Genomic DNA, 24,370 nt, shown 5'->3' with positions numbered 1-24,370 from the left:
TACCACATGAGTTGGACGACAGGCAAATGGAGAAGCGCCAAAACACATGTGAGATTTTGCTCGCTCGGTACAAAAGGAAGTCATTTTCGGCTCGTGTAGTTACAGGTGATGAATCGCTTTGGCACGAAGACGATGCTCCGTGTTTGGTGGGATCAGAGGAGCGTGGTCTATTATGAGCTGTTAAAACCAGGAGAAGCGGTTAATATTAAACGTTACCAACAACAATAGACAGCTTTCAACCTTTCGCTGTTTGAAAAAGGGCCAAAATACCGAAACAGCCGGCAAAAAATCATTTTCGTCATGACGGTGCCCCTTTACACATGGAAAAAACGGTTCGCGGCCATTGGAAGCACTCTACTGGTAAGTTCTACCCTACGCAGCTTACTCAACAGGCTTGCCTCTTTCCGCTTACCATTTGTTTCCATCGACGGGTCACGCACTTTCTGAACAGGGCTTTGGTAGATACGAATATGTGAAAGAATGGCTGGATGAATGGTTCGCAGCAAGAGGGGAAAGTTTTACTGGTGTGGTATTCAGAAATTTCCCGAAAGATGGGGAAAATGTATAACAAATTATAAAGCATACTTTGAATAAAGCACTGTTTATCATTCTTCTGAATTTAACATGCTTTTTAGACAAAATTTCCTGATTTCATACTTTTACACCTGGTAAAAGTATTATCGAAACACGCTGTATACCGGATCAGTGTCCTTAGAGGCTCCTTGAGTGACGACAGCTAGGGAAGCACCGGCCTGCACGGCACTATGAATAATGTCGTTGACTCTCAGTGAATCAGGAATTACGAAATAAGAAAACGTAAATACCTGGCACTAACATTTTTCGCTCATCGGTAGAAGAAAATAAAATCGACGGAGAGAGAGAATGTTACAAGGCCACCATCACGGACGCTGCCAGTGGGCAAGGAGCTCAGTGTGACAGTGAGCCGCTGTCTCCTCAGTGTGACAGCCTATCGCTCTCAGTGGGGCTGAGGTACACTCCACGGATACGACGGTGGTTGTGTGAACACCTACTTCCACGCCGTCAGGTCACTTTACCTCAACTCTGTTGTGTGCAGCATGCACGCCATAGTGCTAGGTATGATCATTTGAGCAGCGACTGAGAGGTCATGGATTATCTCTCCAATGCTTTCGGTGCAGCCCATGTCACCAAGGAACGTCGTTGTCATCGTTGGGAATGTAATCTAGGTAGGTAGCTGCTGAAACACAACAGTCAAACACATTAAATATGGAACACCCTAGCAGATCACAAATGGGTGTAAAATCTCGAATTTGTAAGCTTTGCCTTTAGTGGACAGTGGTCTTATATCGAGGTACGGCTCAAAACTCCTCCCCTCCTGTATATATATATATATATATATATATATATATATATATATATATATATATATGCCCCCCTCCCCCCCCCCTCACACACACACACTGACTGCGCCGCCCCTTCCGCCGGAGGTTCGAGTCCTCCCTCGGGCATCGGTGTGCGTGTTGTCCTTAGCGTAAGTTAGTTTTAGTAGTGTGTAAGTCTAGGGACCGATGACCTCAGCACTTTGCTCCCTTAGAACTTCACACTTCTACCTTGCGAACTTCTCCTGCACATCGTAGTTCACTAGTCGGGGCGGAAAGGATTTTGGGGTAACGTAGCTTAGCTGTAGCCTAAGTTTTGTTTCCAGTACGAAGTTTTGGAAAGTAGGAGACCGAGCTACTGGCAGAAGTAAAGCCGGAGGGCGGGGGATGGGGGGAAAGGGGTGGTTGTGTCGTGACCTGGATAGTTCAGTCGCTAAGAGCGTAATCCACTAAAGGTAAACGTTCCCGGTTCGTGTTCTGAAACGACGGAGATGTGATTTGGCAGGAAGTCCCTAACTAGCGCACGCTCCGCTGCAGAATGTAATATTCCTTCTGGTCACATTAAAATTCTTAATGGCGTGCTTCCCTTCCTCACATTGTACAGTGTATTTCTAAGCCGAAATTACAGAACATTAGTGATCTTACCGCGAGAGTTTCCGGCGCTGTACCCATATGTGAATGATCTAGAATTTTTACAGAACACTTGCAGACTACATCTAGAGCATCTAACATGCCAGTTCGCTGTTACTTCGTTTAAACCCTGGTCAAAACTGATCATAATTCCCTTGAATACGAGTAGATCTTATGTGAAGGAGATTTTGTTCTTGTGAAGTTGGTATGGGAGCAGATGTCACTTAGGATACTGTTTGGTGAAATTAAAATTGTTGTAACCTGTATTAAGAGTCAGTATTTCACTGTAGCTGACAAAGTGAATTACCTGCAAAACTTGGAGCTGTCCAAAGAAGCTATTCTCTTAAAAATTTACTCGAAAATATAAGTCGGCAGCAGTCTGCTACAGCCCAAAATTTGGCTCCTAATGGAAAATGAATTTTAGACTGATTCATGACACTAGAACTCAGATTCCTCGAAATCTGTTTCCACATTTGCTTTTACGCTATTATGCTCTATGTATTAAGGTAGTAGCAAACGAGAAACAACTTACAACAGGTATGGGGCTTTTGATTTTAATTTGCACTCGCACTTTGAATAACACTGGTGACAGTGAAATCTACATAAATTTCGTTTTGCTTGGAAAATCTTATTCTTCTCATTTTACTTGATTACCATCCATATTAAATTCCTTGCTTTTGAATCTATATTTTCGCTTTTAATGAATGTTTACCACCTCCTAGCGCTTTCTCCAGTTTTAATTTAGTGTCACTCTTCCTTTAGTTGCATTAATTACTTCGGAATTTTATCAAAAGTTAGGTAATAATGTATTTTTATTTTCCATTACTCTTAGTCGACCCTAACATTAGAGAATTTTCGCGTATATTTATTGCATCAAATTTCTCTCCGTTGTTATGCGATACTTTCTTTCTGTGCACAGGGCCACTTGTAATTCACAAATCACACAACAAACATTTGTTAACTTGTTCGAATGTTTACATAGCCATTGTTACATACCAGTTGTGCGTTCGTTTCCTGATTTTATGTTAGTGTCACACAGTTGCGAAAAAAGTGACTCAGTTCCTTGGCAGCAAGGAAGATTTCTATTTTTAAAACGTTTTACTATGCGGCACAGCCACATAATATATCGGGTGGAAATTTCCGCTTTCCGAAGATACCGATCATATTATGATAAGATAGGTACTGTATCAGAAAGATAACCATCTGCATCTGCATCTACTTCTATACTCTGAAAACCACCATGAAGTGCATGCAAGAGGGTATGTTTTTATTGTACTAGTTACTAGGATTTTATCTCGTTTCATACACGTATATGGAGATTGATAGTTTGAATGAATCTGTGCATCCTGTAATTATTCTAATATTATTCTAATATTGATCCTTGTGAGTGATACGTAGATGGTTGTTGTATATCCCTAGAATCATCACTTAAAGCCGGCTCTTGAAACTTTGTTAGTAGACTTTCTCTGGGCAGTTTACGTTTTTCATCAAGAGTTTCTCAATTCAGTTTCTGCATCATCTCTGTAACTCTCTGTCATAGGTCAAAGAAACATGTGACCCTCAAATAAGTTTCATTCACAGATGTCTCCATCACAACAGAAATGTCGTACTTCCCGAAGAATATTTGGGTTAAGCATCCCCTCGAAGACGAGCTCATTAGAGACAGAACATAGTTTTGTACTGAACAAGAGTTTGGATGAAAAGTGGTCGCGGTATTGTATATGATAGGTACGTGTATGTACCCAGCCGGTACCATTTTGTATTGTGAAGCAGCTACCTTTTTTCCGCGTCCTCTAGTTTAGTAACAGTATCCCAGCCCACCCGGTTAGTTGCACGATCTGACGCGCTGCTTCCCGAGCGGCAACGCGTGCCGGTCCCCGGCACAAGTCCGCCGGGTGGATTGGTGCCGAGGTCCGGTGTGCCGGCCAGCTTGTGGGTGGTTTTTGAGGCGGTTTTCTATCTGCCTCGGCGAATGCGGGCTTGTTACCCTTATTCCGCCTCAGCTATACTATGTCGGCGATTACTGAGCAAACACTGTCTCCATGTACGCGTACACCATAATTACTCTACCACGCAAGCATTTGGGGGTACACTCGTCCGGTACGAGACGTTCCCGGGAGGGGAGTCCACTGGGGGCGGAACCGCACAGTAACCCTGGGTTCGGAGTGGGGCGGCAGTGCGATAAGTGGACCGCTGTAGCCTGTTGTGGGGTTGTGAAACACTGAGGGCTTAGGCAGGGACGAAGCCTCTCCCTCGTTTCTAGGTTCCCGGTTCCATACACAATACACACACAACAGTATCTTTCGAGAGGACGGTTAGCTAGTCTAGTGATACAGTGAGGTGACAACTCATGGGATACTTATATGTACATATAGAGTGGCGGTAATATCACGTAAACAAGGTATGAAAGGGCAGTGAAATGGTGGATCAGTCATTTACACTCAGGAGATTCATGTGAAAAGGTTTCCGACAGATTATGGCCGCACGACTGGAATTAAAAGACATTGAACGTCGAAGCTAGACGTAAGGGACTTTCCATGTCGGAAATCGTTAGAAAATTCGATATTCCGAGATCCACAGCGTCAAGAGTGTGAGAGAGAATGCCAGATTTCAGGTATTACCTCTCACCGTTGGCAACGCAGTGGCCGACTGCATAGAGTTGTGAGTGCGAACAGAGAAGCAGCAATGCGTGAAATAGCCGCAGTAATGAATGTGGGACGCACGACGAACGTATTCGTTAAGACACTGTGGTGAAATTACGACATTAATGGGCTATGGCAGCAGACGGCCCACGCGAATGCCTTTGCTAACAACACGGCATCACCTGTAGTGTGTCTGCTGGGCTCGTGACAGTCTCGGTTGGACCCCAGCCGACTGGAAAACCGTGGCCTGGCCAAATGAGGCCCGATTTCAGTTGGTCAGAACTGCTGATAGGGTTACAGAGTAGCGCAGAGCCCACGAAGCCGTGGGTGCAAGTTATCAACAGTGCACTGTGGAAACTGTCGGTGTTTCCATAATGGTGTGGGCTGTGTTTACATAGAATGGACTGTGTCCTCTTGTCAAACCGAACCGACTATTGACTACAAATGGTTATGTTCGGCTATTTGAAGACGATCCGCAGCCATTCACGGAGCTCATGTTCTGAAACAATGATGAAATTTTTATGGATGAGGGTGAGCGATGTCACCGGGAAACAATTATTCGCAATTGGTTTGAAAAACATTGTGGATAACTCGAGCGAATGATTTGTCCACCTAGATCACCCGACGTTGATCCCATAGAAGGTGTATGGAATATAATCGAGAGGTCAGCTCGTGCATAAAATCCTGCACCGTAAACACTTTCCCAAGTACGGACGGCTGTAGAGGCAGCATGGTTCAGTAATTCTGCAGGGGACTTTGAACGACTTGCTGAGTCCACGATACGTGACGCTGTTGCACTACGTCGGATAAAAGGAGGTCCGACACTATGTTAGAAGGTATCCCATGACTTTCGTCACCTCACCCTGATACTTCATATGTTGATCCAGGATGTTTTCTAAGTGATTTAGAATAAAGAATCCATGATCACAGGAGGCTCGTTGCAGAGTGATTGCATTCCGTTTGACATCTTATGCCTGTTTGTCTTTCTATCTGTACTGTACTCAAAATATCTGCACAAAAGTATTCTTGCCGACTGTTTGCACTGTGTTTTATTTGGAAACAACAACGCCCTCAATCTTGAATTCTGTACAGCTCGGCCGGCCGGAGTAGGCGCTTCAATCTTGAGCCGCGCCACCGCTGCGGTCGCAGGTTCGAATCCTGGTTCGGGCGTGGATGAGTGCGATGTCCTTAGGTTAGTTAGGTTTAAGCAGTTCTAAGTTGTAGGGGACCTCAGATGTTAAGTCCCATAGTGCTCAGAGCCATTTGAACCAAGTACAGCTCGTTTCCTGGGCGTTTGTTTTTGGGTGAGAGATACTCGTACATTAACAGTGACATACAACAGTTTATGGGCTCGGGTTCTCTAGTGAGTAGGAGAGCTAGTCCCTGACACATTCAGGCTGGACACAGTTCGCTTATTTAGACAACAGATTACTACAGAAGACCCTTGGCCACGTTCGTTGGGTGGGGTTTCAGTGTCGGACCCCCTAGTCTTTGGGGCACGATACGTAGTCCTGAAGCCGACTGCATACGCGGCTCAGAATCGAAGCGTCCATTGCATGGCAAGCATTCTTTGGCAGAGGTGTGTGATGCATGAGGTTCTGACCTCGCGGTCTGGTCGTGCTATGGAGGCAGGGGGGTGGGCGGAAAGCTCTGCACAGTGGAAACATAGACACGCTGAGTGCCAATCCGGTTCTCGGCGTTTGGCTGGATGCATTTAGTATTGCAGACACCTTGTGGATTGGCTGCTTGGAGGGATCAGTTCGACTGTCGGCCTGTCACTGCTGTAGCTGGACACTCAAGTAGCTGTAGTTAGTGACGGTAGCACATACACCCTGGATGCAAAACCCAGTCTCGATGTCGTGCTGGATGCATCTGGTGTTGGTAGACGACTTGTGGGTTGGTGGCTGGGATGGAGTCAGTTCGACCCTCGGCCTGTGGGTGCTATAGCTGGACACCCAAGTAGCTGTAGTTAGTGACGGAAACATAGACACCCTGGGTGCGAAACTCGTTCTCGACGTTTGACTGGATGCCATCGGTGTTGGCAAAAATCCTGTTGATTGGCGGCTGGGAGGGCTCTGTTCGACCCTCGGCTTGTCGGTGCTGCAGCTGGACAGCCAAGTAGGCGGTCGTGTAGGATGACAAATGAGCTAGTTGCTCCAGCAGATGGCGTATGAGCTACGACACTCTCAGGGTGGTACCTCGCTCGACAGCGATTTGATGCCATTTGGGGCGACACGGCTGCCACATACTACACTCACTGCAATGCTGCTGAAGCGTCCGCGTTTCGGCAATGTTGTTGTTGGTCATTGAACAAGCAGTTGTGTCATAATACAGAGGTGGTTGTGGTGATAAAGTGGTGCCCTATCTCATTACAGCAAACAGCGCAATTGCGACAACGGGCACTCACGCAGACTTACGCCCCTACAGCAGAATGGCTCGGTTTACCAGATCAAGAGCTGGCCTACTCGCACCTCACGTATGGATTCGCTTAACGCAATGGAGGAGTGGCAGAACGACACTTCGATGAGCTGTTCCCGTAGCGGCGACAGCCATATCACAGTAATTTTGCATCTGAGTATAGGCGCCTATGAGGAAAACGGGATTTTCCACGTTGCGGTGAGCGCATACTATAGGCTCTTTCAATGATGTGACGGTATTATCACAAAACATAAGTAATTGCAATATCACACCGAATAAATCATGATTACGTTATTAATCTGTAATGAACCACCAGAGACCATATGTCACTATCATAAAAAAAAAATTAGAAAATATCACTGAACAACTTTTTAAATTGATTTGACAGTCAACGTGGTTCAGAATGAGTTCCGAACAAGATGAGTTGTCTGCTTGGCCAGCAGGTGTTACTTACGTCTACGCTACTGACAAAACACAGGAGCCCCGCTGAAAGCCAGCTGCCACATGGGCAGTAGGCAGTGTGTAGCGTTGTTGCGACTGGTTTTCCTCACCAGAGTCCGTTTCTGGCACTCCCATAGTGACAGGGTCTCGCCGTGACGTAAACTCAGATCTGAAAACTTTTTCACGGATGGCGCATAAGTAAAAACTCCGTTCGAACAGGCCTCGGAAGGCCCAAAAGTACCGACCGACCGCCGTGTCATCCTCAGCCTGTAGGCGTCACTGGATGCGGATATGGAGGGGCGTGTGGTCAGCACACCGCTCTCCAGGCTGACCATCTTCGCGACCGGAGCCGCCACTTCTTAGTCAAGTACCTCCTTAATTGGCCTAACAAGGACTGAGTGCGCCCCGCCTGCTAACAGGGCTTCGCAGATACGGACAATTACCTATCAGAGAACTAGCCAAGCACAACAGGGCTTAACTTCCGTTGAAACGTCCCCTTAGAACAATTTATACACGACTGTGCTTAACCTGACACACAATATTATTTAGCCAACGCAATCTGACTTTCAAAAATCCCTACAAAAGAATGGCCCTGACTAACATTAAACTACACCTTTCACAAATAACTTACCTCACAAAAATCTTCATTACTCGAACTACTGCAATACAGCGAGCGCCACTATTGCCAGCTAAATAAAAGATTCAAACTACGGAAGGCACTAACTACTGATATGGATAGTTAGCAAATGAAAGATTTTAATAGAGAACAAACAATGTATTTACGTTAATAGTCATAATATATATATAGCAGTTCATGACAAATTACAAAACTCCGCCATCTCTCTCCCCACATCCACCACTACTGGCGGCTCACCTCCAACTGCGCAACGCTACGCGCTGTTCACATCCAGCTGCCGCTGCCCAACACTACAATGGCAGACAACAATGCAAACTAGCCACAGGCTGCAGACAGCACAGCCAGTGATTTTCATACAGAGCGCTACGTAACGTTGCCAATAAGAAAATATAAACAGCCTACTTACACCGTGATCTGGCAGGAATCCATGTTACACTGCGGCAAGGCTGTTGGATCCTCACGTAGGTAAAATCCATGTTAATAAGGATACGGAATAGGTACTAGCATTGTCAAGGGAGAAATGACGAAGGACACTCTGTAGTTGTACCTTAGATATTCAAGATATAAACGTACTTTATTCTTTTCAAAATTAATAACTTTCAAAATGCTTAAGCAAACGTAACGTACAAAGCGCCAATTGGTAATGTTTAAACAGCACTACTGCAAAATTCCTTCTAAATTTGAGTCATGAGCTGCAGTAGAGACGCCAAGTATTAAAGAAAGCATGGTAGTACATAGTATCCCCGCCAGAGGACATCGAGATGGAGGCATGGTTATCGCAGCTGAGTTGTACCAAACGCTGTCATGGATGTGAGCGCGAAGCTTGCCATGGGCAAAGCCAGTGACCGAGGTGTCCACCTGCCGGCAGCAACTGGCGTGGCCGGACAGATCAAAGCTTCATTTCGAGGCCAGCGGACGAAGCCTTACTTCTCGCAGTGCTCTGTTTTCGTGTGTTCTGTTACCATTCGCTCGCGGTGGTCGAGTGGTGTGTGTTCCTCCGCGCTCGATCCCTACGCGGCTTTCGAACTGTCGCTCGCCCGTGCGTTGACTCGCACGTCGACTTTCGTTCCCTTTTTCTGGGGTTCACCTGCCGGCTGATTGTCGAGCCACCGTCGGTTCATATAGTTTACATTCGTGCCAACAGTGAAGGTACGCAGCATTTCCATTCCTTGTACGGGTACTACAGAGTAAGTGGCAAAACAGTGTAGCAGCAGTATTACACACACTATGTGATTAAAATTATCTGGACACCTGTATGCAGTGCAGCGTCGACCACTAGATGTTACGAGAGGTGGATTCGCCAGTATAAAAGTAGACGGGAAGTACTGTATTGTATGTTACGAAGCAACAGTAGCAGCACAATGGGTTGGCTAGGAGAGCTCAGAGAGTTCGGACGTCGACTAGACGCTGGGTGACTAACAAATCCATCAGCGACATCTCCCCACTTTTGAAGCTGCCCAAGTAGATTCCTGGTAACATCATTGGGAAGCATAAACGCAAAGGAAAAACCATAGCTAAAACAAGACCAGGCATACCTCATATAATAACGTACAGGATATGACGAACGTCGCATAGCGCGGTTATAAAAAAATCGCTTGCAGTCAGCGAAAGAAATCGTTTGTGAATTCCAGTGTGATAACTGTAATCCAGCTGGCGTTGGGATTTAGAAAGAATGGGCTACAATGATCGGGCAGTTCCTGACCTACACACTTCCGTCGTGAATGCCAAGTGACACTTGAGGTGATGTAAAGACAGATGACACTGCACTCTGTGTGAGTGAAAGTGTGTGATTTGTAGTGGCGAATCACGCTGTGCTCTGAGGCAGTCTGATTGAATGGTTCGGGTTTGGCGAATGCCTGGAGAGCGTTGTGAGCACTCATATCATCAGTTGGCAGTCGATGGTTGGAGTGCTGTCATCGCAGTTACAGATAATCTGCGTAAACCAGTTGTGTTGGCCACGGATGCTGACTAATACGGTTCGTGATAACCCCGTCAGCATCAAGTAAGGCCTAAAGATGGCGCATTGATGGGCCGAAAGTGGAACCAACACAGTAAATAAGACCGTAAGGACTCCTGAAGTCGTTTAATTTTCTTACAACAGTGAACGGCTGTGATCCCAAAAACCTCCTGTTTAAAGGATGGCCATACAAAAACATAAAGTTTCCTAAACTTTTTGCGGACATTGTCAGTTTTACATCTGTTTTCGAGCTGTTTTCGAATCCGTTCGCCGTTTCAGATGCGACTGACTGAGCTGCAAATCAATTCACACTTTAATGAAGAATACTTTTTTATTAAAACACTCCAGGACGTTTATATTTCCTTCCTCAGGTAGAGTTTCCAAGTCTACATGATGAGTTTGCGAAAGTGCTACAACATTTATATTGCCAAAATCCTTCTTGAAATATACACTCCTGGAAATTGAAATAAGAACACCGTGAATTCATTGTCCCAGGAAGGGGAAACTTTATTGACACATTCCTGGGGTCAGATACATCACATGATCACACTGACAGAACCACAGGCACGTAGACACAGGCAACAGAGCATGCACAATGTCGGCACTAGTACAGTGTATATCCACCTTTCGCAGCAATGCAGGCTGCTATTCTCCCATGGAGACGATCGTAGAGATGCTGGATGTAGTCCTGTGGAACGGCTTGCCATGCCATTTCCACCTGGCGCCTCACTTGGACAGGCGTTCCTGCTGGACGTGCAGACCGCGTGAGACGACGCTTCATCCAGTCCCAAACATGCTCAATGGGGGACAGATCCGGAGATCTTGCTGGCCAGGGTAGTTGACTTACACCTTCTAGAGCACATTGGGTGGCACGGGATACATGCGGACGTGCATTGTCCTGTTGGAACAGCAAGTTCCCTTGCCGGTCTAGGAATGGTAGAACGATGGGTTCGATGACGGTTTGGATGTACCGTGCACTATTCAGTGTCCCCTCGACGATCACCAGTGGTGTACGGCCAGTGTAGGAGATCGCTCCCCACACCATGACGCCGGGTGTTGGCCCTGTGTGCCTCGGTCGTATGCAGTCCTGATTGTGGCGCTCACCTGCACGGCGCCAAACACGCATACGACCATCATTGGCACCAAGGCAGAAGCGACTCTCATCGCTGAAGACGACACGTCTCCATTCGTCCCTCCATTCACGCCTGTCGCGACACCACTGGAGGCGGGCTGCACGATGTTGGGGCGTGAGCGGAAGACGGCCTAACGGTGTGCGGGACCGTAGCCCAGCTTCATGGAGACGGTTGCGAATGGTCCTCGCCGATACCCCAGGAGCAACAGTGTCCCTAATTTGCTGGGAAGTGGCGGTGCGGTCCCCTACGGCACTGCGTAGGATCCTACGGTCTTGGCGTGCATCCGTGCGTCGCTGCGGTCCGGTCCCAGGTCGACGGGCACGTGCACCTTCCGCCGACCACTGGCGACAACATCGATGTACTGTGGAGACCTCACGCCCCACGTGTTGAGCAATTCGGCGGTACGTCCACCCGGCCTCCCGCATGCCCACTATACGCCCTCGCTCAAAGTCCGTCAACTGCACATACGGTTCACGTCCACGCTGTCGCGGCATGCTACCAGTGTTAAAGACTGCGATGGAGCTCCGTATGCCACGGCAAACTGGCTGACACTGACGGCGGCGGTGCACAAATGCTGCGCAGCTAGCGCCATTCGACGGCCAACACCGCGGTTCCTGGTGTGTCCCTGTGCCGTGCGTGTGATCATTGCTTGTACAGCCCTCTCGCAGTGTCCGGAGCAAGTATGGTGGGTCTGACACACCGGTGTCAATGTGTTCTTTTTTCCATTTCCAGGAGTGTAGTAAAATTATTGGAAGTTATCAGAAGAGTGAAACGGTAATGTTTCAGGTGCGTAGCCAACCGCTAGACATCTACAGAGCCAACAAAATCAGTCACGTGTCGAGTTACTCGAAGAGAGAGAATGAAGAAACAGTTCGTGAAGAGAGAGAATGAAGCAACAGTTAGTACGTTTCATTATCTACCTGAAGTATGCTCTCAGTGCTACCACATATCGTTTATGAGAATCCTTCCGTTTCGTTATAGTCATCACAATGGACAATGCTACGAAGAATCTGAGACCCAGGACAGAAAAATATGAGAAAGTCCTACGTAGCCACCGTCTCGCAACACGAGAGTTTTACTTCCACCGGTAAGATTGCAAAAAACTTCTGCACCGACGTATTATTAAAAGGGAGAAAAAAGTCTGTCGCTACCGAGCATTCCGTCTCCACTTGTCTTTAGGAAGAGCGGGTCTTTTCTCCCGAGATGCCCCGTTCCAGCGAATTGACGGAGGAGCAGCAATTTGGAAACGAGTTGCGGCGGAGTTCCCTTTTAGGGAGCAGGTTCTGCTCCAGTTAGCCGAGCAAAGCCGTCGTCTCATTGGGCCGATATTCACGTCGGTCCTCTGCCTACCTGCTGGAGGGGGTGAGCGAGGGGGGGGGGGATTGAGGGAGGTGGAGGGGGTTGAGGTACGGCACGCAGCGGGCGAGCGAGCGAGCAAGCAGTCTGATTAAAACCTGGCGTTCCGCCGCACCGCGGCTGCACTTTAAAAAGAAATCGAATTAAGAGTTAATTTCTTTGCTGGTACTTTGGTAAATTGAAATGCGTAACTTAATTACCAGTGCAACATCTTCATTGCTCTTTCCCTGACCAAATGGATTTTCGTTAATCTGCAAAACAGACGCAAACCCGAATTTCGGATCGTTTTTGTTCGTGTTATTGTATTTGTCTCGATTGTTTGTGACTCTCTAGTTGATTAGGCTTTGTGGTTCCGAAACTGAAATGTTGTTTCAGAAAAACGTTAAAAGAATAACCCGTGAGATTTCGAATTGCTCTTTCCAGAAATTTCTGTACCAAAGATTTTACGTCCAAACTTTATTGTAATAAGGTAGGACTGAAAATTGAAAATTACCATTCGCAAAATCTTTCTATCATTCCTGTGCTGACTATCAGGCCTGATGTAGTTGTTGATGCGTTGACGATTTTACCACGCTGTACTTGTTCATTAAGACCAATGTCAGTTTTTATGGATAAATAGTATTGAAGGATGAGCCATTTCGTTTCAGCGTCCCGTTGGCAACTAGATTATTAGGGATGGAAAACAAGCCCGGACTGGGGAAAGATATTGCGAAAAAGTGGAACCGCCTTACAGCAGCATGGCTACGAAACGTGATCCTACTATGCAACTACCTGCCCTGATTGTGCCCAGCATCAGATTCATTCCGCCTTGTTGCACGATCATATGGAAGTAGATCTGAAGTGATTGTAAATTAGGGAGTACCACAACCCTATTGAAATAATAGTCGACTATAATCTTAAACAGGTATAACCTGAAAAATGAAGGACCACAGTTACATCAATAATGGAATTCACACAAGATGAGTGAAAAGGGCAGTGAAATCGGTGGTGAAAGTGCCTTGATGCAAGACAGATAACAGGACCGAGACAGAATGCTCGGTCAGTCGAGAAGAACTGTTCATGTAAATAATAAAAGAACACTTATCGAAAGCAAAGAATAGAAGTGATTGAGAAGAGCGAGAGAGATACTGTCCAATGATGGCACGCGGCGGTAAATAGTAGTAGTTTCCCTCTGCGGCTGCATGGAGGCGACTGCAGTTACGAGTGGCCATCGTAATTCCAGATGGTCAGTGTGTCGCAACCAGCGAGCAACAAGGCTATGAACTGCTTCTCCGACTAAACGACAGTACCGGTACTGCATGTCCCTCTTCGTACCTGTCGTACTCATTCACTATTTCCCCGTGGCAGCTGAAATGTTGGACCATGTGCTTCTGTACTGACTGTCCTAGCTTCGGAAACACGTCTACGCTACAAAAGAACTTGGGTTTCTGAGTAGGAGCGAGCTCTTGTTGCGACGGCTGTTCAACACCTCCGGTTTTGGAGAAAACTCTCGCGTGAGGGGAAGGCTCTACTTGTCACAACCAACTCAACAGTGCTCATTTTCACAGTTTTGGATAAGGTACGTTGGATAGTACTGCCTTCCTCTAACTGTAAGGATCGATTCTCTACGGTCCTTCGTGTATCCATATGCAAAGGACCGTTCAAACTAGGCACCACGTGCTCCCTTGCAATGGAAAACGTCATCTTATCGAAAATTACCAACCATTGAACTATTGTGTTTGTTCATAAATAACTTTTAGGCTACCTATCACGATTTGCTTTTATTCGTATGTTATACGACACGTTTCGGAAAATGATTCCCATTTTCAAGTATGGCTATACCATTTTTATGCAGTGTTTTCGATGTGTGACGTTCTGCTTTGTTTTGTTGACTTCACTGCATTATATAAGAAACACGCAATTTCTAGCTATCGATTTTTTTATATGTAGTTAGTGGCGAAATTTTGAAGAAATTACACTTACAGTTTTCTTATGGTTCATGTGAGCAGAGTCTATCACATGATAAACATCACACACAGTTTTCAGTGCACATTGTACATCCAGAATAACTTGCACTAAAGAACACCTACAAAGATGTTTTTAGCTATAGTTAACAGAGAGATAAAGTTACGGGTCTTCCACAGAGTATGATATGCTTTTATACAGAGGATATTCATCTTAACAAAAAAAGTGCTCTGAACACTATGGGACTTAACTTCTGAGGTCATCAGTCTCCTAGAACTTAGAACTACTTAAACCTAACTAACCTAAGGACATCACACACATCCGTGCCCGACGCAGGATTCGAACCTGCGACCGTAGCAGCAGCGTGGTTGCGGACTGAAGCGCCTACAACCGCTCGGCCACAGCGGCCGGCACGCAGGAATTCGAACTGGTTGGAAATACCTTGTTTCGATGGTGACGGACCTCTCGCCCAACGGCTCGCCGTGCTTTTGTTTCGTGACAGGTATTCGCAAAATCCTCTAAGCGCCTATGAATATCTGCGATGCTCTGTTTTTCCGCTAAAACAAACTCGGTGGCAACTGCCTGCTTCGGACGCACTTCAGTTACAGACGCCATTTCGAAGGCTACGTATAGCGCTGCCACCTATCTGAACTTCTTGAAACCATATGAGCTCAAACGGGATTATTCCACGATGTCCCACAACAAATCCGCATTTTAACTGAAATTGGCCTAAAAAAACTGTTGTATTACTTACTGAAGGCCCCTTATTTATAAGAAGCTACTGCAAACAGTTTGACTCATTTTGTTTTTTAGGAATCTAGGTCGGTAAAGCTGGAAGAAGCACAAGTTCCGATGGTTAAAAGTATCTTCAGTAAAAATAAGTAAAAATAATCTAAAAAGTTGCTGCCTACGAATCAGGAACTGCTTGTGAGAAATGTATTTTGAGTGTGGCATTTTGTAACTCTTGAGACATAAAGTCTGGGAACCTCAGGAAAGGAACAGGCTGCGTTCTGAGATGTAGTGGCACACGTACATGAAACGGACACGTAAGTCCAAGAACATCGAAATCTTTAAAAGAGTAGGTGAGATGATCAGTTTAAGGGACACTGTCGCAAAAGAAGGGCTCACATTATTTCTCACTTGTTGCGTATTAGGGTCTCCTAGAAAGATAATAGAACGAAATTGTGATTGAGAGCTCGGCTGTAGATCTCACACTGGAATGAAGAAATAGTAGAAACACCTGACGACTGGAGATCTGCTACGATCTATGTCGATGCCAGCCAATCGCTGGATTTAACACGAAAGGCAGAAAGTACCATAGGTCATTACGTTTAGTTGGTATCGTGAACAACGGTTCTTTATTGGAGGTATTAAAATTGTCTTGTGATATCTACAGCTATGCACCACTGGTAACTTCCTCTTCTCCAAACGTGCACTTCAGATAACAGAGTGTATTGACAATATGACATATCAGCAAATATTTAGTTATGTTCCATTTCATTATAAACGACCATCGTTCCTGTAACATTCAATAAAATGAAGCTCATCAGTCTGAGCAAACAGCATTAATGATATCAGAATATTTTTTGCGGCTTTGTCGACCTCAGAAATAAATATTTCAGATATTTCTCCCCTTTAATGAAACTGGAGTTCATTCTGTATGGTGGAGGCCACAAGACGACGTCAGAAATGTGTTTGCGTAAAGTGTTTCCGTTTCCGTCTCTGAAGTAATTGGAAACTGAGTCGCCAATTTGGCAGTCAGGTGTGAAGTAAATCAACACCTGGAATTGATTTGATTTATAAACTGGAAGAAGTTGTACCTGGAGTGGATGAACATTAATTACGCTCCGAAAAATACTCAAATTTTAACGAAAAAACAGCGCAGATTACATCACTCTCCAGTTCAACCTGTTGGAAAAAAGTTTGGAATTTAATTTTCGTTATAATTTAACAGACTCTGAATCTCTTAATTTCTTTGCTTTTTCCCGTTTAACTCTTTTATATTGCTTCTTCTGGCTTCTGATGAAGATTTTGAGACTTAATGCAGCATGAAAAAGAATGTGTGCACTCATTTCCGTTCGCACAGGCGAAAAGTAGCAATAAAATTTTACAAGAGAACTTGGAATTAACAGGCCTCCGTCCGTGGCAATAAGGACAGAAGTCGTTTGCCCTGCAGGACCAGTTGTATTGGGAATACGCCCTGGGTGCGCATCTGGGGTCTCCAGGCGGATGATATTAAGTTAGAACGGGGAAATTCAGCCGACTGGAATGCCACCTTCGTATGTAGACAGTGTGTAAGGGAGAACGTGACAGCTGGAAAGCTTAGGAATCCACCGGCGTATGAGACACAGAGAGAAGCAATTTTTTGTGAAATTGGTGCATCCAAGATTTTCCACGGTAAAATATTTTTAAGGAGCCTGTTAAGGAAGAACAGAATTGTGAAGTTCACATTTCTTGGAGTAGAGACAGTGAGTGCAGTACTTCTTGGATTGAAGCATTTTATTTCTTATTCTACGTCACTGTCAAAGCACCGTATTTTTCACACGCCCTAGGAAAAAAAAATTAGTCAACACCAGCTTTTAGCTACGTCCCATCTCAGTACACGAACTAGCAAATTATTTATTTAGCGATGTAGTATACTCTCATGAGCTTCGTTGATTGTGAGGAACGGAGTGGGACACAGATTTTCTATTCTGCGTGAAAGCGATGTTATTTCCGTGGGAAAGGATTTAAACCGTTACCCGTCATCTCCTTGATATACAACTCTTCGCAGCAGGAAATCACCGCAAGTGCTTTACTATACGTTGGCGCTACAGAAAGTTAATAACCAAGCTAAGTGAGATTTTACCAAATACTCGTGGAAATATACTGTTATGACAGTTGAAGGCGGCTCCATTTACGTACCAGTATTTGGCTAACATGAATGAAATGTATTAACCACAGCTAATAACACCTGGGGACGTTGTAGTGCGTCTGGCCACCAAGCCAACAAGCAAATGTATTATTTGGTCCCAACTCTGGAAATTGTAATTTATTCTGTTACAAAGCAGAAGTCGATTTTATCTGAAGTATGAGTAGTAAGTGAAAGTATTTTACACTTTACGATGTTTAACTGAGCTTTTGGGCACATTTACTACGCGAATAAAGATTTCATATATTTTCTTAAGCGTTGGTGAAAGTGTCACTGCTTTGAAGATTTCTTATATAATAAAATTGGGATTACCTATTTGAAAGCTTTCCAGGCACAAATCTTGAGTTTAAAGAGCTCTGTTCATTGCCACTGAATTTCTACCATTTGTCTCTTTTTTATTTTACAGACGCTTGCAATTAATGTAGTAGCTACTAGGCGCTCGATTGTTAATTATTTGCGTTAAACGCATTTTATCCTAGGACTTTTGGGTGTACCACAAGCACCACCGACAGCTTCAAATCTTGACATTTGTTGGCCGCTTGAAACAGTTTACGTGAAAGCTACCACAACAAGTGTTGATATAGGAGTGTGTGTGAAAGCTGTTTATGCTGTAAATATATACCCACAAACAAGAGAAACTAGCTGGGCCAAAAGTTGTGAAGGGGCTATAACTCTGAATAACCTTTATGCGTATATTTCCATGGTCACTCCTCTGTCTTTCCTCTGACAGAATCTGAAAAAAAAAGAGGTTAGCCACAGTAATAACCCCTCCATAACCCTGTATAATTTATGGGATAAAGCGATCTTACTTTTGATTACACACAAGGGAATGGAAAAGCTTCCACAACGTGCAGCAATAGGGGAAAGGTATTCGATCATTATACCATTTGGAGACTAAATATGTTACGGAACCTGTAAGTTACATGCTATAAGAACTCAGGTGAGGCTAGGTAGGTTGGTTGGTTGGTTGGTTCGTGGATGGTGACCAAACAGCGAGGTCATCGGTCCCATCAGATTAGGGTTTCAAAGGAACCATCAGGGCATTACCTACCTGAAGCGATTTAGGGAAATCACGGAAAACCTATATCAGCCCTCCCGACTGCGAGTCTAGTGTGTTAACCACTGCACCACCTCGCCCGATGGTGAGGTTTGGTTAGTATGTTGAAGTATACCTTACAGGTCCAGCTAGCTCCAGTACTGAACTTTACTAGCAGCCACCTATAAACACCCAACAAATTGAGCACATAATTCTTATCGACGAAAGTTACTAATTGCCAATATGTCGTGTCCACTGTCGGACTATCTGCGGATACTGAATCAGAAGCAGACTCTCAGTACTTGCATAAAATCGCTTATAAAATAAACTGAAAGTGAACACGGGTGTGCAGTGTGACCCTAAAGAAAAATGAAGGGCGCGTTCAATACATTTGTTCTCCCACGGAACCAAATTTTGAAATTCCACCGTGAATGCCGTTACACATGGTAGCATTGCAGTATCACTAGAAGTATAGAAAGATAATCAATCTCCATAGAAAATTAAATTGAAATCCCATATAACTGACAAAGGAGCTACATTTACAAATTCAGCCCTGGTATTTATGAACACACATTCAAAACGGACTGCTCCTTCAGTACAGTAACTCAGAACTACGCCACAAAGTTGACACTCTCAACTAAACAAAACATCATTTAAAGTTGAAGAGCTGCCTATAAATCACTTCACATAATACGAGATGCCTATCACTGAAATACCCATGGATCTGGATCACCATGTGTTATAAAGCAAATACGAGTACTAACAAAAACCAAAATTTATCATGTGAGACTTCCACTTGAATAGCATGACGAAATAGTGACGACTTTCCCAGAATCTAGCTGTAATATGAAGCTCTTTCGTATCAAAGCAACAGCACTGCACACGGATACGAATTCACCATTTACATCGATGTTCGCCGGTCAAAGCTTGCATCTTGCACACACTACAAATGTCTGAATTACTACTTGTTACCAGCGTGCTGCCAGGCGGCGGTCAACACGAGAGGAATGCTTTGTGATTCAAACAGAATGTTACAATTAGGATTGTTGATCTTTTTAAAAATATCGGGAATCCTATATGTCGATATTCCAAAAGTGTCATCACCGTTACCGTCCACGAAATTATCAACCTATCGATGTATTTTCGAAAAGAATATCGACGTACCGTCAAAAAAAAAAAAGAGCAATCGGCTGCACATTGTCAATACTCTACCACTTATTATATATTGTGTACATCAACAAGCTAGCAGCTGGCTTATCCCCCTTGGAGCAAGAAAGCAAGAACTGAAAAGAGAACGATGCACGTTCACGCTTGCCGATAACCACTTTGCTAGCAATAGTAACTGCACATATCGAATTTCTCTGGAACACTTCATGCCGACTTTCCTGTTCTTTCACCTCTGAAAATGCCAGTGACCCAGCAGCTGCAGTGTCAACACTGGTGGTGAAGTTAAACGTTGCAATTCCTGTTGCCGAATGACGATTACGTCACCATTACCCCTCCGCAAAGACCAATATTGTCATTTAGATTTTTGTTCATCAGTTTCAGCAGCTGTTTTTGAAGAATGTCGATGTGAAGAAATAGCAAAGTAGTTGCGTTAAAATGGTTATTTAGCTTAGCTGGTGTGCTATTTATTCACTTCGATATTTTGTAACTCCTTTCACACCGCCACCCTCGGACTGCTTCTTTGTTCCATCTCCAAAAGAAATAATGGACGCGATGGAAGCTTAAAATGTAGTAGGGCAGTGAAAGTAAAATTATTTTCTTCTACAATTTCAAAAGAACAACTTCAAATATTTGTCGTAAATTTCAAAAAAATATTATATAAAATAAAAATATCGGCCCCTGATATTACTATTTCGACATCGATATGTCGGCGAAAGAAATATTACCGATACGTATCGATATTTTCTGAAAAAAATCTGTGTGTCGATGCGTCGATGTTTTATCAACAGCCGGACAGGCAGTTGAACGTAGAACCCTCCTATCCGCATGAGATACCCCCATCAACTCTGCTACACAGACATGATTCGCGACCTGCACCACAGTTTTAATTTTATCAGCAGCTCTCTTCTACTGCGGAAACTTCAGAAATCTCTCCCGCCAAAGGGAGAGCGCATCACATACTTTTAATCTTCCAACGCGTATTAAACGGCACGGCACGGTGAAAAATTCATTAGGAATGCATATGTTTTTAATAAGTCTACATAGCTGAGGTTGCGAGCGTGGGGTCAATGTAACACGTGTGAAGATTCATTGTCAACCGAGAGGGGTGCATATTACTTCACTGCATTTTCCGCGCCATGTTTCCAGGAGATTCCCCTCTTTCGGAAACTAGGGACATGCTCATACGAAAAAATGCTTCTGCTTGTAATGCTCTGTTGGAAACCTGAAATCCGAAGAGCGTAATACTTTGTTTGTTTCTCTTATCACCCCAACGACGAATTCTTACACTGACAAAATAGATATCAGCGTATGTGCACTAACATGAAAACAAGGTAATTGTTAAGCATGCGACTTGAAACACACGTAACAGACGAAGTCGACAGTGTTGGCTGTTGTGTCACGTGGGACACAGCCGCTTGCTACTGTGCGTCTGGCACGGTACCTGCGCACCACACACATCGGTACTGTGGCTCTCCACCCAGAGGTAGAAACTTCAAATGCTGATGCTGGGATTAACTTTCCCTATCATTTTTGGATGTCAATTGGAAAAGGTGAACTCACTGGTTTCAGTCACTTTTCTGTGGTATCTCGTATAGAAAGAAATCGTGACACTGGTGCTGCTGCCCCCTAAGTTTAATGGGGGCATTAAGTTTGTTTTGTAATTGAAGTGAGTACGCCTTGTACTGGTATACATCTACATCTACATTCATACTCCGCAAGCCACCTGACGGTGTGTGTCTGAGAGTACTTTGAGTACATCTATCGGTTCTCCCTTCTATTCCAATCTCGTATTGTTCGTGGAAAGAAGAATTGTCGGTATGCCTCTGTGTGGGCTCTAATCTCTCTGATTTTATCCTCATGGTCTCTTCGCGAGATATACGTAGGACGGAGCAATATACTGCTTGACTCCTCGGTGAAGGTATGTTCTTGAACCTTCACCAAAAGCCCGTACCGAGCTACTGAGCGTCTCTCCTGCACAGTCTTCCACTGGAGTTTAGCTATCATCTCCGTAACGCTTTCGCGATTACTAAATGATCCTGTAACGAAGCGCGCTACTCTACGTTGGATCTTCTCTATCTCTTCTATCAACCCTATCTGGTACGGATCCCACACTGCTGAGCAGTATTCAAGCAGTGGGCGAACAAGCGTACTGTAATCTACTTCCTTTGTTTTCGTAATGCATTTCCTTAGGATTCTTCCAATGAATCTCAGTCTGGCATCTGCTTTACCGACGGTCAACTTTATATGACCATTCCATTTTAAATCACTCCTAATGCCTACTCCCAGATAATTTATGGAATTAACTGCTTCCAGTTGCTGATCTGCTATATTGTAGCTAAATGATATGGGATCTTTCTTTCTATGTATTCGCAGCACATTACACTTGTCTACATTGAGTTTCAGTTTCCATTCCCTGCACCATGCGTCAATTCGCTGCAGATCCTCCTGCATTTCAGTACAATTTTCCATTATTACAACCTCTCGATATACCACAGCATCATCCGCAAAAAGCCTCAGTGGACTTCCGATGTCATCCACAAGGTCATTTATGTAGATTGTGAATAGCAACCGTCCTACGACACTCCCCTTTGGCACACCTGAAATCACTCTTACTTCGGAAGACTTCTCTCCATTGAGAATGACATGCTGCATTCTGTTATCTACAAACTCTTCAATCCAATCACACAATTGGTCTGATTGTCCATATGCTCTTACTTTGTTCATTAAACGACTGTGGGGAACTGTATCGAACGCCTTGCGAAAGTCAAGAAACACGGCATCTACCTGGGAACCCGTGTCTATGGCCCTCTGGGTCTCGTGGACGAATAGGGCGAACTGGGTTTCACACGATCGTCTTTTTCGAAACCCATGCTGATTCCTACAGAGTAGATTTCTAGTTTCCATAAAAGTCATTATACTCCAACATAATACGTGTTCCAATATTCTACAACTGATCGACATTAGAGATATAGGTCTATAGTTCTGCACATCTGTTCGACGTCCCTTCTTGAAAACGGGAATGACTTGTGCCCTTTTCCAATCCTTTGGAACGCTACGCTCTTCTAGAGACCTACGGTACACCGCTGCAAGAAGGGGGGCAAGTTCCTCCGCGTACTTTGTGTAAAATCGAACTGGTATCCCATCAGGTCCAGCGGCCTTTCCTCTTTTGAGCAATTTTAATTGTTTCTCTATCCCTCTGTCGTCTATTTCGATATCTACCATTTTGTCGTGTGTGCGACAATCTAGAGAAGGAACTACAGAGCAATCTTCCTCTGTGAAACAGCTTTGGAAAAAGAAATGTAGTATTTCGGCCATTAGTCTGTCATCCTCTGTTTCAGTACCATTTTGGTCACAGAGTGTCTGGGCATTTTGTTTTGATCCACCTACCGCTTTGACATAAGACCAAAATTTCTTAGGATTTTCTGCCAAGTCAGTATATAGAACTTTACTTTCGAATTCATTGAATGCCTCTCGCATAGCCCTCCTCACATTACATTTCGATTCTTTTCATTTCACACTAATACTTAATAATAAGCTAAAAACTACGTTCCACTATACCGAAGGCCCCCTACTACCTACTATCTGTTCGACCCTAGCCTGACTACATGGGAGTAATTGGTACAATATCAGTATTAAGGCCCTGAAAATAGTCTCCTTGTTACACAAAATTCTGGTCGATCAACGAACAACAACGCCGTCTGAGTAACGTTAACCAAGCGAGGTGGCACAGTGGTGAGCACGTTGGACTCCCACTCGATAGGACGACGGTTAATATTCGCGTCCTGCCATCCAAATGTACGTTTTCCGTTTCCCCATAAATGTCACCAGCAAGTGCCAAAATGTTTCACTTGAAAGGACAGGGCTGATTTTCATCGCCGTCTTCGAAACATTCCGAGCTTATGCTCCATTTCTAATGAAGTAGATGTAGACGGGACGTTAAACCCTACTTTGCCATCCGTCATTAATGTTATACTCCGTAGTAGGCAACACTTTCATAGCGCAACGGAAAACGTAAAGAGGTCTGTAATATATGTTTCAGAAATGTAAAATTACGAACAACTCTCTATCAGTCAAACACAAACAGAAAGTTTTCTCTTATAGAGAAGCTGTAGGCTACACTTTGTATGTCCTAATAACCGTTGGTAAGAAGTACCAATCATAAAGACTCTCTCAACATATTCACGGTAGAAGCACGTGTCTCGAAGTTCTCTACGACTATAAACTTCCTTAAATTTACAATAGATTGTACTCGCATCAACTGCCAATGTACACAAAAGATAAATGAGCGCATGGGAGCTGAGTACAAAATCGTAAATTTCATAAATACCTTTCGGATGAAATAATTAAGTAGAAGTTTGAAATTAATTTCTGTTATGTTCAACAAATAAGGAAGAAAGCTCACTAACGAATTTACATGTGTCCTCCAAGTGATCATGTGAGAATACCCAACCATATATTATAAGAAGCAGAGTAAAACAACCCCATATATTTTCAGATCCCCTTGATATCATTAAATAAGTGGAACCACGATATATATTGGACAACACTGAATCAGAAATTAAGACAGTCATGAATTTAAAGATAATGTGAACAATTAACACGAGGAAATGACAGAAGTACACTAACTTCTGCGAAAAATTGCGAAATCAGAACACTATAACTAACTTTACACTACAAGTGATGCACCTGATCTTGCGGATGTGATTAGCATTGAGGAATTGTCAATTATTGCTCACCTCA

At 44.3% G+C, this 24,370-nt stretch overlaps 1 protein-coding gene across 1 annotated transcript in view; it reads left to right on the top strand.

The window, feature by feature from the left end:
- The window catches only part of LOC126154493 (dipeptidase 1-like), a 1,598,597-nt gene that overhangs the window by 393,845 nt on the left and 1,180,382 nt on the right, over positions 1–24,370 (top strand). The gene's annotated exons all lie outside the window — the stretch shown is intronic.

Source organism: Schistocerca cancellata, unplaced genomic scaffold, assembly GCF_023864275.1.
Source record: "Schistocerca cancellata isolate TAMUIC-IGC-003103 unplaced genomic scaffold, iqSchCanc2.1 HiC_scaffold_1092, whole genome shotgun sequence".
Classification (NCBI taxonomy): domain Eukaryota; kingdom Metazoa; phylum Arthropoda; class Insecta; order Orthoptera; family Acrididae; genus Schistocerca; species Schistocerca cancellata.
Note: the sequence above shows the minus strand (reverse complement) of the source record. Positions and strands in the feature narration are given on the sequence as shown.